Below are 15,544 nucleotides of genomic sequence, written 5' to 3' on the forward strand. Positions count from 1 at the left end.
AGAGGAGACTCAGTGAGTTAGAAAGTGTGGTCAGTTCAATAGTGTCCCCCAAAACTTCATGCTCACCTGGAACCTCAGAATGTGACCTTATCTGGAAATAGTCTTTACAAATATAATTAAATTAGAGACCTCAAGATGAAGTCGCCATGAGTTTAGGGCGCACCATAACCCCCATGACTGGTGTCCTTGGTAACCTAATGAGACACAGAGAGATGGGGGAAGAGGCCACGTGATGACAGAGCAGAGCTCAGAGAGACCCAGCCGCAGGTCCAGGGACACCCAGGGCCGCTGCAGCTGGGGAGGCAGGGAGGAGTCTCCCCAGAGCCTTCGGAGGGAGCACAACCCTACTGACTGTCAGTTTGGAGCTCCTTCTCTGAAAGTTTCTTGGAGTTTCTGAAACTTCAGCCACCAAGTTTCTGGTAATGAATTAGAACATCCACAGAAAATTAATATAGGAAGGATGACTTTTTTCCCCTAGGTTTTCTGAGCTATGTGTCTACCTTGTTTTCAGAAAAAGTTTACCTGTTCATTCCAGTTTCTTCATTGCTGGGCTTAAAAACTATTGCTTATTATCCAAACAAGAAATCAAGTTTGACATAGAAAGAAAATTTCTACCTCCATATCTTTGCATCTAAGTGGAGACCAGTGTGATTGACACAATATAATTCTAATGAATGTTAGCTCATCGACCAGGGCCCTAAAACAGTCTGAATACTGATGAAATCATGCACATTGGGACAGGAGGGTGGAGGCATACGTTGTGAAGAATCTGCCTACAGCAGTATCTAAACTGATAATTAAATGATTTCATATCGGGGGTAAAAAAGAACTTGACCCCAGAATTGTCCTCCTAAGTTACAAAGTGAAGAAAAAACGATTAAAAAGATGCAAAAGCTAAAGCTGTACCGCTCTCATAACTGTAAATAACATCTCTCTTCTGACTCCCAAATTCATACTCCAGCCTTCTGATGCCCTCCAGGCCTTTACTGAGCTCGTCGCCCATGCACCCAGTGCGTACCGGGCACCCCACCTGTCTGAGAAACACCTCGAACTCAAGACGGCAGGGGCCGCACTCATGCTGCCTCCAGCTCATCCCAGCGGCACCCGTTCCTCACGGCAACCCCAGCTTCCCATTGGCTCAGCCTGAAAGCAGATGGCGGGCCCTCCCGGGTTCTGCTCTGTCTTTCCCTGCTAGTCCCGGGACAATCGTTGTCTCTGGCCTCTAAGCGTGTCCAGATGGTGGCCACCTAGGCCCCCTGCTGCTGAGGCAATGCTTCAGGCCGCCACCTCTTGGGCCCAGAGAACTGCTCCAGCCCATGAGTGGCCTCCTTGAGTCTACATCCGTCCCCCCACTCCAGACTCAGTGTAAAGGGCACAGTGGCTCTTGCAGAGATGCAAGTCAATCATGTCAGATGGCCGTGACTCACACCCTCCCCGGGCTCCCAGTTCAATCAGAGCAAGAGCCGGAGCCCTTACAAGTCACGGCCCTTCATGGCAAACGCCATGCCCTCTCCTTCACCCCCACCCTGGCTCGTGCACCTCGCGAACCCAGCTCCACGTCATGGGCCACACTCCCATCTTGAGCACACCTGCCAAATCTAGTCTCCCAGCAGAGGCCCGGCGGCTCCCTCCCCCTGGAATACTCTTTCCTTTTTAACCACCTCTGAGATTTTTCTCAAATGGCATGCTTTCAGTGGGGCTGCTGTGACCTGTAATAATACTGCAATCTGCTTCCTCCCCATTCTGCAAGCTCAAGTCCACTCACTTTGTTATTTCCTAAAAAAGCATGTATCACTTTGTAATATTTGTATATCATGTTTTCAGCTTATTGTCTGTAATCTAAGCTTAGCCAGGGCAGAGTTTTTTTATTTTCCTTTTTTTTCTTTGCTACCACAGACCAGAAGCTCAGAATAACATCTGGAGCATTTTTCTCTCTCAATAAATATTAGTTGAGGCAACATACTAAATCCACACTTCGGCACTCACGTGGTGAGCTAGGATGGCAACAGGAAGCACAGCGAAGCCCACTCTTCCAGCTGGCTTGGGCCAAGAGCCTTACAACCACCCTTAGATTCTAAGAAACACTTAGGTTAGAATCACACAGGAAACTAAAAATAAATGTGGATATCTGGGCAACAGCCCAACCAATTGACTCTGAATCTGTGGGTGTGTGGCCCAGGCATGGGGATGGGGTGTTGTTGAGAAACCCCGAGTGATTAGCAGGTGTACCCAGAGTTAAGAGCCACTGCAGGAGGCTCATGGGGACTAAATTCTGCTGCTGCTCCTTGCTCCCACCCCTCAGGGATTCAGCTGGGCACCCGATGCCCCCTCGGCCTGGGCTGGTAAGACCCGTGCAGAGAATGAGCCTGCAGTCATGGGCCTTCAGACCCTCTGTTAAAGCTGATTAAAGGTCCCTTATTTCTCTTCTTCCTTTTAGATGGTTTGAACCTGGGGTCTCCCTCTAGGTTCACTCTTTCTAAATTCATTCTCGTCTTCTTTCAGCTAGCACAAAACTGATGAAATACGATGTTTTTCCTCAGGGACGTGCTTGAGAGTCAAATATATGTACCAACAGGAACCATATGTGGCCTGGGCACTCCCCTGAATTCTCTCCCCATTGTTCACTCCAAATCGTTCCTATTTCCTGACACACAGAGATAAGGAAGACACACATGCTCCCGTGCTCTGCTCCAAGTTTACTCAGACAGCCTCCAGGGTCATCCTCAGATTTGCTGGAACCCCCAGTTTCTCCCCTGACCGGGTCTCACCTCACTCTGCCTCGTCCGCACCAGGGGCTGCTCACCTGGGCACCAAGGGCTCAGCGCAGTTACTTGTCTGTATGCTGGGCCTGTCCTTGTCACGACTTACGCAGGTACTTCACCCCACTGCACAGCTTGCGGAAGAAGCCCTCCTCCTGGCTTGATTCTTCAAATTTAGGACATCAGGCTCCCAAGAGACCTGTCCACAGTTTGCGGCAAAGCTGTGGCTAAAAACAGAGAATGGTTTTATGCAGTAACTCACAAGAAGGCCCCCGTGTCTGCGTCCCTGCCCAGGGCCGAGGTTGGTGGACGGCCACTGAGTTTCTGCAGACTCATCCTGGAGTGGGGCTTCCCTGGGCTAGGACAGTGGGGGGCACTGCATGCAGTAGGTTCCCCTCCCCTTGGGTAGTACTGAATCCGAAAAGCTGTTTCCCGACTTCTGCTGTTGACTTACAGCAAACGTACTGATAATGGGACTGAGAGCATTGGCTTTATATCCTGAAGGTCTTCCAGTGTTTGGTTTTCTAGTTGACACTCCTCTTGAGCTTGTCAACCGGAGACAAGAGCGGCCCCAGCGACATTTATGTGCAGGTCTGGTTAATCTACAACAAGTTGACAAAGGCATGAGTTTCACTGAGGAAGAGTTTTATTTTCCCAGCCATGTCCACACCATCAGTGCTGGTGACTCAAAGGTTAGATGGTGTCTTATAGAGGTCTCCCCTTCTGCTAAAGTGGAGGCTTGAGTATGACATAGTGTTCTGGGGTGCATGTATGTGTGAAGGCACCTGTACATGTGTACACATGTGTGTGTGTGTGTGTGTGTGTGTGTGTGTGTGTGTGTGTAAGCAGGCCATTACCTGCTTTGCTTTGTGCTCAGACTTTCAATGTACCTCTCCATCTGAGATGCCTCTCTTCATTGATTCCTGGTGACAGGTGGTTTTTAAGACTCTGGCTTCTTATCCCAGAGAAAGGATGCTCCTGGCTTGTCCTTTTAGCTTTATGGTCCAGTCCTTCCTACAGGCTGTCCTGTGAACTGACACGTGGAGGAAATTCTCCCTCACCCCACAGATACGCCTAAAGCCTTAAAGGCCTGTGCACCATTTGACCCAGCAACTACAAATCTAAAGGTGTGTTCTGGGAAAATTATTAGTGTTATGTTTAAAGAAAAAGGAATAAAGATCTTAAATGCAAATATCTCCCAGTAGAGAACTGGTTAAATAAACTATAGTGCATCACAAATAAATGGTAGAATACTTATAAAATAACTAAACATGGGAACATAGGAAACTATTTAATAGGAAGAGATGTAAAGCATACAGGGTTCCTGGTGTACCTGATGTAACAAGAGCGCTCTGGGCTGCCGGGACTGGAGCACTGCCTCACTCGTTGGTGAACAGACAGATTCCGTCATGGCGGAGTCTCAGAGTGGCTGCAAAGGTTGTAGTGCTGGAAGACAGGTGGTGCAGGTTCTTTCGCTGTGTGTGTTTGACTTCCAAGCCTTGATGTGAGTGTGAGGTGTATGGAACTCCATCCCCTGATACCTTTCTTTTTGCATAAGGCATACCATATTAGTCTGTAATTTGAAATTCTGAGTTTCCCATAAAGAGGAGGGGGCACAGCAAATTGGGGAGACATTTGTCTGGAGATCCATATCAAACGCTGACTTTCCCTCCACTCCAGAGCCCTCCTGCTTACAGAATTGTGGACATTTTTGGTCTCCCTCCCTACCTTCCTCCGTCCCTCCCTCCTTTTCTCTCTTCTTTATTCATTCCTATTTGTTCTTTTGTCTTCCAGTTATACGAATGGAAAGAGTTGTGGATTTTTTCCAAAGCATTCAAAGTCAGAAACGACTGACTCTTCATGAAATCGTGCAATTACAGTAGCAGATATGAATGTCACAAAGGGTCAGAAGCTACTGAAACTGATCTCCGGGCAGCCTGAGGCCCACTCACCCCGGCGAGGGGCTTGCAGCTTCTGTGGCTACCGCAGCCTATCCAGGCAGCAGCGACCCCGTGTTCGCGCAGGGGAAGGCCAAGGAGAGCAGCTCCCAGGGCCCCCCAGCAGGCCCATCCCATTTTTGATAACACCAGCTGGCAGCCAGATGATACAGTCTTGTTGTCGGCAGAGGACACAGAGACCTCCAGAGAGACTTCAGTGGGCCTGGGTGAGCGACTGCGCGGCTCCGTCCTGCTCACAGCAGCGGGGTGGTTTCTGGGCCACAGACTGTGTGATTCCAGAAGCCTGTGGCCGCAGAGCAAACTCCAGGGGGAATGAAAATCTCCCTCCCGAGCTTTCCGGAGACAAGGACTCTCTGCCTGCTGCTCCTCCTATGCACAGCAGGCTTCTGGCGACTACAATGGGCTGAATTAAGTGGCAGGGCCCGGTGACCCCACACCCAGGCCCAGCTCCGTGCCTCCCTGCCCCCTGTGGGCCTCAGAGTCCTCTGGATGCCTCGCTTCTTGCCTACATGCATTTTCTACATGGTACAAACTAAAATGCAGTAAGGAAAGGAGGAGCTTCTTAGCAAAATATATGCAATTTTCTCCCAATGTCTATCTGATGGGGTCTTGGGGTTCACTCAGTGGAGAGAGAACTGGTGCCAGGTGTTTTCTGCACCCCAGTTACAGGAGCTTTAAGTCAGAGTGTGGAGTCAGAGGAGCTATCCGGGCAGGCTCAGGCCTTGCTGCTAGCTGACAGGGCATGCCAGCTGCAGGAAAGGGGGAACGCTCTGCTCAGCGGGTAGGAGCCCGGGGCCGGCCCGGGGCGGCTCAGGACCTGTGGGGCCTCAGCTCTGCAGGGCTGCCTCTGTGGTGTAGCTCCGAGACCTTAAGCAGACCACTTAGTGGGCCGACTCATCCTCACGGGCTCTGCTCTTTCTCACCCCAACACTTGGAGGCATCTTGTAAATGGCTCAAGGCCTGGTTTTGCCAATAATTGCCCAGGCCAATGATAAATCTCTATCAGGCAGCACACAGCCCCTCCCCTGGACCTCAAAAGGGGAATGATTTGAAATGCAAACTGTCCTGGAGGGAGGGTTGCTTCAGGTGAGATTTCTCTTTCCCCTGGAACTACAGATATTGTAATGTTTGAGGACATGTAGTACAGGTGCATCTGCTGTGTGTTTTATCTCCAAAGCCGAGCTCTCCAAGGAGAAAGATCTCTCTCTTCCCCACAGGCCCGTCGCAGGACGGTGTGCTTCCCCATCAGAGAGGAAAGCCAGCCTGCAGCATGGATGGCTTTGGGCTGGCTGAGGATCCTCCCCTTCTGATGCTATTTTGAATGCACTCTCAGACTTTCAGAGCCAAAAGGGGCTTGAAATCTAGGAAGAGCGCCGGGCTGTTACCAGGAGGCCTGGCGGTAACAGGAGGGCTGGAATTAATACCTCTGTGGGACTGAACTCCGGCGGTAGGGACCCGAGGCATCTAGTTGCTGTCTCTTCCTCAGTTCCCTCATGTGCTGAGCAGGGATCATTTCTGACCTTGTCAGACAGTTGTCAGGACTCATGCCAGGCACCTCCTGCTCAATAGGCGAGTGCTAACTGCCCGCAGAATGTCATCGCAGCCACCACTGGGCCCCTGGTGTTCGGGGCCTCAGATGCTCTCCGAGCGCCATGAATCAGGAGCCCATGTGCGGAGCAGAGCTGCTGGGGCGTGTCCTTCCCCTGAGGCCCCTCTCCCAGGGCAGCTGGGGTGTGTCCTCCCTTGAAAGCCCTCTTCCAGAGACCATTGGTGCACACTCACTTTCTCTCCCAAACTCCACCACTACTGTGCCAAATTCAAGAACTGAATTCAGTGCTGAATAGTATGTGAATGATAAAATGTCATCCCCTAGAAGAAATCTTCAACATCATTTAGTCTAATCTCACTTTTCTGAGGAGAAAATTGAGGTCCCTGTGTGGACTGTGATTTTTTTCCAAAACTCTCCTTGCAGGGTGTTGAACCCCAGGTTTCTGGTCTTGCTGGGCAGCTGCATCTGGGGAGGTGTCTCCCTGAGCACTAGGTGAACCTCAGCCTGGATGGGGAAGAGTTCTTGACTCTGATGAGAAAGAATTCCAAAGCAGGTGGGTCGAGTAAGGACGGGATTCATTAAAGTTAGACTAGCAGCAAATGGCAGCCTCCGTGCAGACGGCAGAAAGCAAGCAAGGGTAAACGGAGGAGAGGAGCAGCAGTTGGCAGATCCCTTGCCAATTGCTAAAGCCAGACTCACCTGGTATTCAGTGTCCACTTGAATCTGCACGGTGTGGGAACTAAGCCCCCACCACCCCATGACTCGGGGGAGCCTCAGAGCACTGGATGGAGGGAGATGGAGAACTTTCCAAAGGCAAAGAAAGATTTTCAGGCAGGCTACTGAGGAGTATGATCTTATAGCTGCCGTCCTTCCCAGGTCACCCAGGCGATGGGAACTTGCAGGCCCAAATCAGAGCTCTCAGCAGCCCCTCCCTACTTGTCTGAAGTGGGACTGAGAGAGAGAAGACATGTGCTTATATCTAGAAAATTGAATGAATTAGCAAAGTGACAAAAATATTTGCCACCAGAGGTGTAGGTTGGAGAGTTCTTGTCTTCATCATGAAAAGAGTTGAGACAAGTGCAATCAGCTTATGCAACGAGAAAGTTTGTTTAATATAAGACAGTGAACTCACGCAGGAGCCCATACAACCTTGCAGAGGAGGCGGGCTTAGGAGCTTAAGATTCTATTTTTTCAGACTTTTAAGAATGGAACAAAGGGCAAAAGTGAGGGGGCAGTATATTTGACATGTGGTCTCATGACATCTGTCTCCAGTAAGAGACCTTATGTCATCATCTATAGTCTGTCCTCTACATAGTCTGTAAGATAAACTTAACATGAGGAATTTCTTAATGCTGCTCATCCCCCAGACAGCGGTTCCCCTCAGGCAGTGGGGGCGTGTCAGGGAGGACTGCTCACCCTGCCGCAGGATAAGGTCGGTTGTTTTATTTATATGCGAGGAATCTCACCTCCTAACTTCCTGGTCTTTAAAATTTCATCTTAGCCTTAGGATGGAGTCCCTTCTGTTTTTACTGTACTGTTTATATCTTGGCATCTTGGCATTTTCATCATGGGCAGGAAAAATTAATCATGATGCTTGTCCCATGTCCCTGCCCCACCTCACCGGGGTCTTTAGTTACAGTCCCAGAAAATGTCTTTACATTTCCATGTTGAAGGGATGAAACAACGTCTTCTTCTTGATTCTCTCTCCTCCTCTCAGGGCGAGAATTTTCCAAAGACTTCATTATTTCACAGAAGAATTTCTCTAAGTGATTATTCAGCTGTGAGAAGGGGCATGAGGATGGGAGAGAAAGCGTGTGGTGTGAACAATCCATAGAAAGCAATCGTGAAATGCAGGCCTTTTCCAGAGGTCAAGCAGTGATGCTCAAAAGGCTCCCAGCAATGAGTCAGGGAGGGATCCGCCTGGGAAGCGTTAACATGAAACACTCGTTCAGAGAAAGCCAATGTATTCATATTAATTCCTCTCTTTCTGAAAACATGTAATCCATTCATTCTCACCACAACACTCGCGGGTTATTAGCAGATACTTTGTCTATTTAGCAGGGTAGGAAACTGAAACTTAGGAAGGTAAATAATGTAGAGATTTTAGATGTAGAATATTTATGTCTTTCCTTAGCAGTGAAGAAGGATGCGGGCTAAGTGTCTCCAAAGCCGAGACTTTTCCTGAATAGCAGATGCCACAGAGTCTGGGGACTTGGATCCTGGACCTTGGAAGGTTCTGGAAGATACACTTGGTCTGGTTTTCTTTTGCCTCAGACACGGAGGCTACCCCACTGCCCCCAGTGCCGTGTAGCTCCTGTGAGGCATGGAGTACATGTGAACCAGCTGAGAACACAGATCTTGTCTGGGTACCACGGTTCACACGATTACCTCTCCCAACTCCCCCTGACTGCTGAGACCGCAGTGTGCTCCCCCAGCAGGAATACAGGATGTGATACACAAGAAGACACCACCGAGGAAATGACTGGTGCAGCCTTCAGGGAATGAGACCACCTGACTTGTCTCCAGGACAAGCAAACCCCAGTTGACTGCCTTTAAAACCTCTGACCTGGAAGAGGGCCTTTGGTGCAGACCTAACCCCAGTGTGATGGAATTTGGCACTGGGGTCTTTGGAGAGAATCAGTTCAGGCGAGGCCATGGGGGTGGGGCCCCATGATGGGATTAGTGTCTTTATAAGCAGAGACACCGGCCTTCTCTTCCTCTCTTTCCTCATGTGAGGACCCAGCCAGGGGACCCCCTGCAGGCTGGGAAGAGGGCTCCCCCAGATCCCGACCGTGCAGCCCCTGACCTTGGGCGTCCAGCCCCCGGCACTGTGAGAGATCCCTGTCTGTTGCTGAGGCTACCCTGTCTGTGGCATGTGTTGGGGTGGCCCAAGCTAAGGCACTGCACCTTTGTCCCCACGGTCTAATTTTTTCTGTGTCATCCTGACCACAGCAAACACAGCCACACCTGTGTGGTAGCACAGGTCACCTCAGAGCCCTTCCCGTATTTGCCAAAATGAAGAGTTCACCTAAACATGCCACTGGAGTGTCTTTCACTACATCTTATGCTCGTCCCCCTAACCCACAGGATGCACCAGGAGATGATCAGGTGCCTGGCCTCACCCCTGTGGTGGCAGAAACAGACTAAATATGTCCTCTGGGACCCCAAAGTCTGCTGAGACCCCCTCACTTCCTTTCAGAGGTGAAAGGTGAGGAGGGAGGGCAGGAGGGGCATTGCGGCTGCTCTCCCCAGACCTGGCTTCCCTCATGCAGATCGGCATCGCTCACGGTAGTTTCTTAGGAGTGAGAGAGAGACAGGAGGCTACGTGTAGAAGTCCTTTGAGAGGCTTTTATCCCTTTGCATCAAGAGAGGGAAAAGAAGCTCAGCCATTGAGGGGTTTTCTTAAAAAGGGAGGGGTGTGTGCCAAGCCCCCTTTCCCCTTGGGCTCCGAGGGAAGGTGACCCATTCTGGATCAATAGCTATTGGTTCATGATTAGCCATTGGTATTCCCCATTAACACAAGATTAGACTTGTCACCCAGAAAATAATATTTGAACCGTGTTTCAATTTCCAAGAAATCTGCAAGGGCAGAATATTAATCAGATTGTGCTTTGGGGAGCTGGCGTGGAAGTTATAAATATTTCCTCAGGATATATTATATCAGACAATTCTGTTCCTGATGAGGCATGAATGCTTCTAATGGCATATTCTGTAGGGTGATTTATTTTAATTGTCACTCAGGGACCTGTTATTACACAGTGTTAAGATGGGTCACTGCATTAGAAAATTAAAGCTGATGAAAAGCATTCATTTTTACCCTGTTTGTAAATTCAGGCTTTTGGGATAAAGAGATGCTGACTGTGTATAAACCCTGCTTGACCATTAATTCACCATTCACTACACCTTACGGTGTTAAAGACACTCAAGGCTACAGGCACGTGCGGCTCTGCCTGGCTGGGGTCTGCCATCCCAGGCACGGCTCTCCCGGCCGGGATGCAGGGCCTGTGTTAAGACAGCAGGTCATGGCCCCGGGGGACACGGCTCTCTGGCCCCTGCCAGGTGGGGCTGCGACTGGGTGTCCAGAGAAGGACCAGAGCTGGGGAAGGGGAGGAAGCCAGCATGTGCAGAGCTCTGTTAATATGACAGACGTGGTGTACGGTGTGTCACCCCTGCCACCCAGGGTCCCCTGGGTGTGGCGGAATCATCACTCCTGTAATAAGCGTTCAGAGAGATGGATTAACTTGGAGCAGCTTAGATAGTTAGTAAAACACAATACCAGGAATAATTTAGTTAGTAGTGTACAGTAATGAAAAAAAAGGACACTTTATAGTGCTTTGTTTTTTGCCTTGATAAATACTGCATCACTGACTGTACAGAACACAAATAACATTGATGAGGCGGGTTCTGAGGTAACACCTGTCTGTGGCCTCAGCTCCTAGAACAGTGTGTGTGTGTGTGTGTGTGTGTGTGTTCAGTGGCCAGAGTGGGCCCCTGGGCAGGTGTAAGAAATGTGGGGACCAGGAGAGGGAAAGAATGACACGTGTGTGGGACCCATGCCAACATCTTAAATGGAAACCTCCAGTTCCATAAATCCTTAGAGCTTATACAATAGAACAAAAAGACATAGAAGCATTTTGGAGATCAGATATGCAGCTATTCCCTCTATTTTTTGCTTAAATGAACCCACCTTTTGTGTGTGTTAAAATAGCAAATTGCCTGCGATGTAATGTCTAGTCAGTTTCCAAAGCAGAATAGAAAAGTGAGATGTCAAAATCGTGTCTGCTATTTACATAATCACTGGATTAAAAAGGAATTGTGTAAATGCAAATGAGTATGCAGGTGCCGGCCACACGGTGATTACCCAAATTATATCCAGTTTGTCTGGAAATACTGCGCTCCTAGTCATCTCAATGGCAAAATGCTTTAAGGTTTGAGAAACCAGCTCTTCAAGGTACAGGCACTGCAGCAGGGGTGGTAGGGCACCGGCACGCATCATGGCGCCTGGACCCCGCCATTCCCGCGCCTCCCGTGGCCCTGATCATCCGGACCTAATGGGATCACTCCGTGATGGGGAGGCCTTAGTTCCTTTTGTCTGCACATGGCTATCACACTGCGTTTAGGCAACATATTTGTAATTGTGCTTAACAGGAAATCCTGAACTGTTCAGTCACGGGTTTCTGTTACATCGAGGGGAAGCTCTCTCTCCACCTTGTATCCCATCATGGTCACAGCAAATGCACAAGTCTGACATCTCATGTTCATTGCAAAAACGTTGGACAGCAGAGCGCTACTATCTTATTATTCAGCAAACATTCCACGTGCTGTCTCCCCTACTCAAATACTGTTTTATTTCCACTTTTAATTGGCCAGTTTGAGAGCCGCATTGCATCTGTCCCTCCTCAGTCAAGATCATAAGTACTGGGGTGTGAAGACTGGACTGGCCTCCCAGGTTCCTTTGGACGCCCTTGGTTTTATTTGCTTTATTTATTTTCAAAAAATGGTAACTCTTTGAAGATCCATGAGAGATCACCTGCCATATGCATTCTTGTGAGTTTTTCTTAAATGAAAGCTTTGTTAACAATGGGGGGTGCATCTTCAGTTAAACAAATCCTGGCGGCGGGGAAGGTGGTTGTCCCCATTTATTGGGTAAGTACACCACTACTGGTTTCTCCCAGCAAAGATGGTCAGTAGCTGTTTTCTTTCTCAAAGGCTCTTTTCCACCCTAATTTCTCCATTTCCATCTCTAGGAAACCTATTCTTCTGGTCTCTCCTGTTTTAAATTTCTTGTCACGCCTGACAATTATTTTTTTCTTCCGTTACTCAGAGAAATCTTCCAAACACAAGGCCTATGTCTTCCCTTGAAATTGTTCCTTGGCTCTGTGATGCTTTCTACATTTCTTATCATTTTATATCAAAGGCACACCATTTGGGGATTTTTAACCCCCAGGCTCCTCCCATCTCCCTATTCTGCCTGCCGCCTGATGCCAGCTTCTCTAATTCATTCTCTTCTCTCTCTACCAAACCCTCTTATCTGCTTTAGGGCTGTCGTGGCTTCTTTCTCTCCAGAGCACATCTCTGATCCATCAGGTTTTCTCAGCATGTGCTCCCCCTGTCCTTCCTTGTGGCTTCAATTGATAAACCTGCGGGCTTTGTCATACATTCATTAGTCTTTGTGTGTCATGTACATTTTTTTCACACTAAGTCAATAATGCACAATTAGTAATAGGGCAGCGCAACCACCAATTTTATTGCTCCTCCTAAATGTGTTTCTTCCCCATTGAGAGCCTATAATCTGGGAGATGGCATGGTGTGATGGGTTGATAGGTAATCACATGGCCTGACCGCCATGTGATCAGAATTATGGTACAGGTAAGAGCGGGTGCTGTAGGCATCGCCAGGCAGCTTCGTGCAGTGACAGCCCCCCGACCACGCTGGGCCACCTGCTGAGCTGACTGTGAATCAGCGTTTGAACACCCAAAAAGTTTGAAAGGCAGTAAACTTCTGCGAAAAGGATGCGTCTTCCCTTTCTATCATTTTTTCCTACATAAATATGATCACATAAAACTCTATGCCTAGTTTTGCCACAAAGTCTTGACTAAACTGGAAACTCTGTCTACCTTATAGGAACTTTTAGAAGCTACTATCATATTTATCATAATTTGGGGATTGCTGAATGCTGACTGATCACTGATTTTAGTTCAGGTGGGTGGCAAATTTCTCTTAATATCCTTAAGAAAAATAAGACAGAATATCGTTACCTGAAAGTCTCTTAGGGCCCAAGGGCTCTGGTGAGTAGGGGTCTCATATCATCTGAACTTCCCTGCTCCCTAGTACGTACTCACGGAGTGCCCACCCCTTCTGTGGTGTGGGGGTTCTGGTTTACGAAGGCTTAGAGTGGTTTCCCAGGGAGGGTTTCTGCTGCTTTCCCAGGGAGGGTTGCCAGGTTTAGGAAGTAAAAGTACAGGGCACCAAGGAGAGCCTGAATCAGATACACAAGGAATACCTCCTTATTGTACATATGCCCCAAACAGTGTGCATTTTTAGTGTAAGTGCTTGGAACATACTAGTACTAGGATTATTTATTGTTTATCTAAAGTTGAAATTCTTTGAATAACCTATATTTTATCTGGCAATCCGATTTCTGGTCCTAAGGAACTGAAACTGGGTAAAGCCTTTCTGTACAACTGTCCAGGACACATGTAGCAAAAGTATGTGCCGCTAACAACATGAATCACCGTCCGTTGGTCCCCGCTTCTCACCTGGCGGCCTGGTCTGGGGCTTTCCGGACCTTTCCACCTGTACAGACACATCCCAACAGCCCTGACGCTGGGGCCGCTCTGCCCTGGGTGGATTCCCCCGTGCGAGCTCACCTCCTCCACTTACTTTTCGGATGATCTCCTTGTCCCCCGTTCTCATCCAAGTTACTTTGACCACTTTGCAGACACTCCCTCTGAACACCTGCTGTCGTTGTGACAGGCACGGGTCTGACGCTCCCCTCTTTAACTTCCTCTGAGGTATCATCTTAGATCTGCTGATGGGGACGTTTCAAATGTCCTGCTCTGACTCTCCCTTGTTGCCATCTGCTCTGTGGCCCCCCATCAGCACGTGGCCCTGCCTGAGACTCATTCCTGACCCGGGACCCTGCCGGGGTACCTCAGCACCAACAATCAGTCTCATCTCCCCCAGCTGGAAGCGCCTCTTCTCTTTCGCTGGTCTTTCCACTAAATGAAAATAGCCTCCCAGCAAACTGGCTCTCCTCAACACCTTTTACACTCTGGAATAAGAAAGGAACTCTGATTAGGGGACCTGTCGGGCATTCTGAATGAATTCCTATTGATAAGCTGATATCATAGAGAACCATCAGCAATTTATTTTCAGTATGGTAAGTGACTATTTCAAAGAAAACTTACAATTTAGAACTCCTTGTTGGTATCCCCGTGGGAAGGGAGATGCACTTGTCTCACGCGGAATGTAACACGTCCATGTTGGCGTACCTCAAGGCTCCTCATGAAGTTCCTTATAGGTAAGGACCTCTTAGGGAACCCTTTTGAATAACATCTCAAATAATTGTATAACCACAAATGAGGGTGGAAAATTCTTAACCTCTGATAGTTTAAAAATAACTAATACTTTCATTTTTAGGTCTATACGGTCACCAAAAAAAAAAGTCTCTACTTTAATGATTGAGATTTCTTCCCTGTGAGCTCACCTGTGCCCTGTGACTGGTGCTTCTTAAAACAGCTTGTGCGGGAACTGACGTGTGGTTCATGGACCCTGGAGAAACAGTACAGGAGTACTTTTTCAGTCCTTTGACAACAAGTTAGTGACGATCTCCTTAACTGCTCAGTATTTCATCTACCGAAGAGAAGCCCTTACTGACCTGCCTACCTCGCAGGTACAGCCTGACGGGGAGCACGGCTTTCTACAGCTAATGAGGTTGATCAGGATGACTTTTAATTATTATGACTAAGGAGGTTTTATTTCTTTCATGATAATGTATTTAAGCTCTACATCCAAATTTGCAGGGGCCGGAATGTACCCTCCTTTCCTCCAGCCCTGGTGCCCAGTCCCGCCATCAGCTCTGTAGGACTCACGGTCCCACGTACTGGCAGTTGCCCTTTGCCAGCCAGCCCATGGCTTATAAAGCACCTCCACATGCAGTATCTTCTCAGATGCATAGAACATCCTAAAGGATATTGTATGAAATAATGTAAGGCCCAAATGTGGCTTCGATAAAGCAGAGACCCCAGGAGAGGGTGGCTGGCCTCCCTGGGTCACTGGAGGGCTGAGGTGGCTTCCAACATGATAGCATTGGTGCCTGCTCCTTTGTTTTGTGGTCTAGAAGCCAGAAATCCTGCACTGTATTTCCAGGTTTCGGTCCTCAAAAGGGGCAAGGGAAGCCCGTTGTAAGCACACCGCGTGTCTGCAGGCTCAGGGGCGGCCGGGGCCATTCCGGCTCACACGACCACACCTAAATCAGGGAAGAAGAGAAAGCAGTTCACTGGCCAGGGGCTACTCATCTGGGACTCTGCTGCTTTGGAAGCAAAGGGGACACCCCGGCCGCACACCTTGGGGATCAGAGAGATTAAGCCGTCTGCCTCGATTCCAAACTGACGCTTGTTCCTTGTTTTGACTCCATCTAAATCTGACTAATATGTTTAAAAAGGTTTGGCTGTAGTTCTATCTTTTGTAACTTCCTGCACAGCTGTTTCATTTGAAAACGATCCTCCGTCCACTGAGTCATTAGGTGCCCTTCCCTGTCGGGCACTTTTCTCATC

This window comes from Manis javanica, chromosome 1 (genome assembly GCF_040802235.1).
Source record: "Manis javanica isolate MJ-LG chromosome 1, MJ_LKY, whole genome shotgun sequence".
In the NCBI taxonomy this organism is placed as follows: Eukaryota; Metazoa; Chordata; class Mammalia; order Pholidota; family Manidae; genus Manis; species Manis javanica.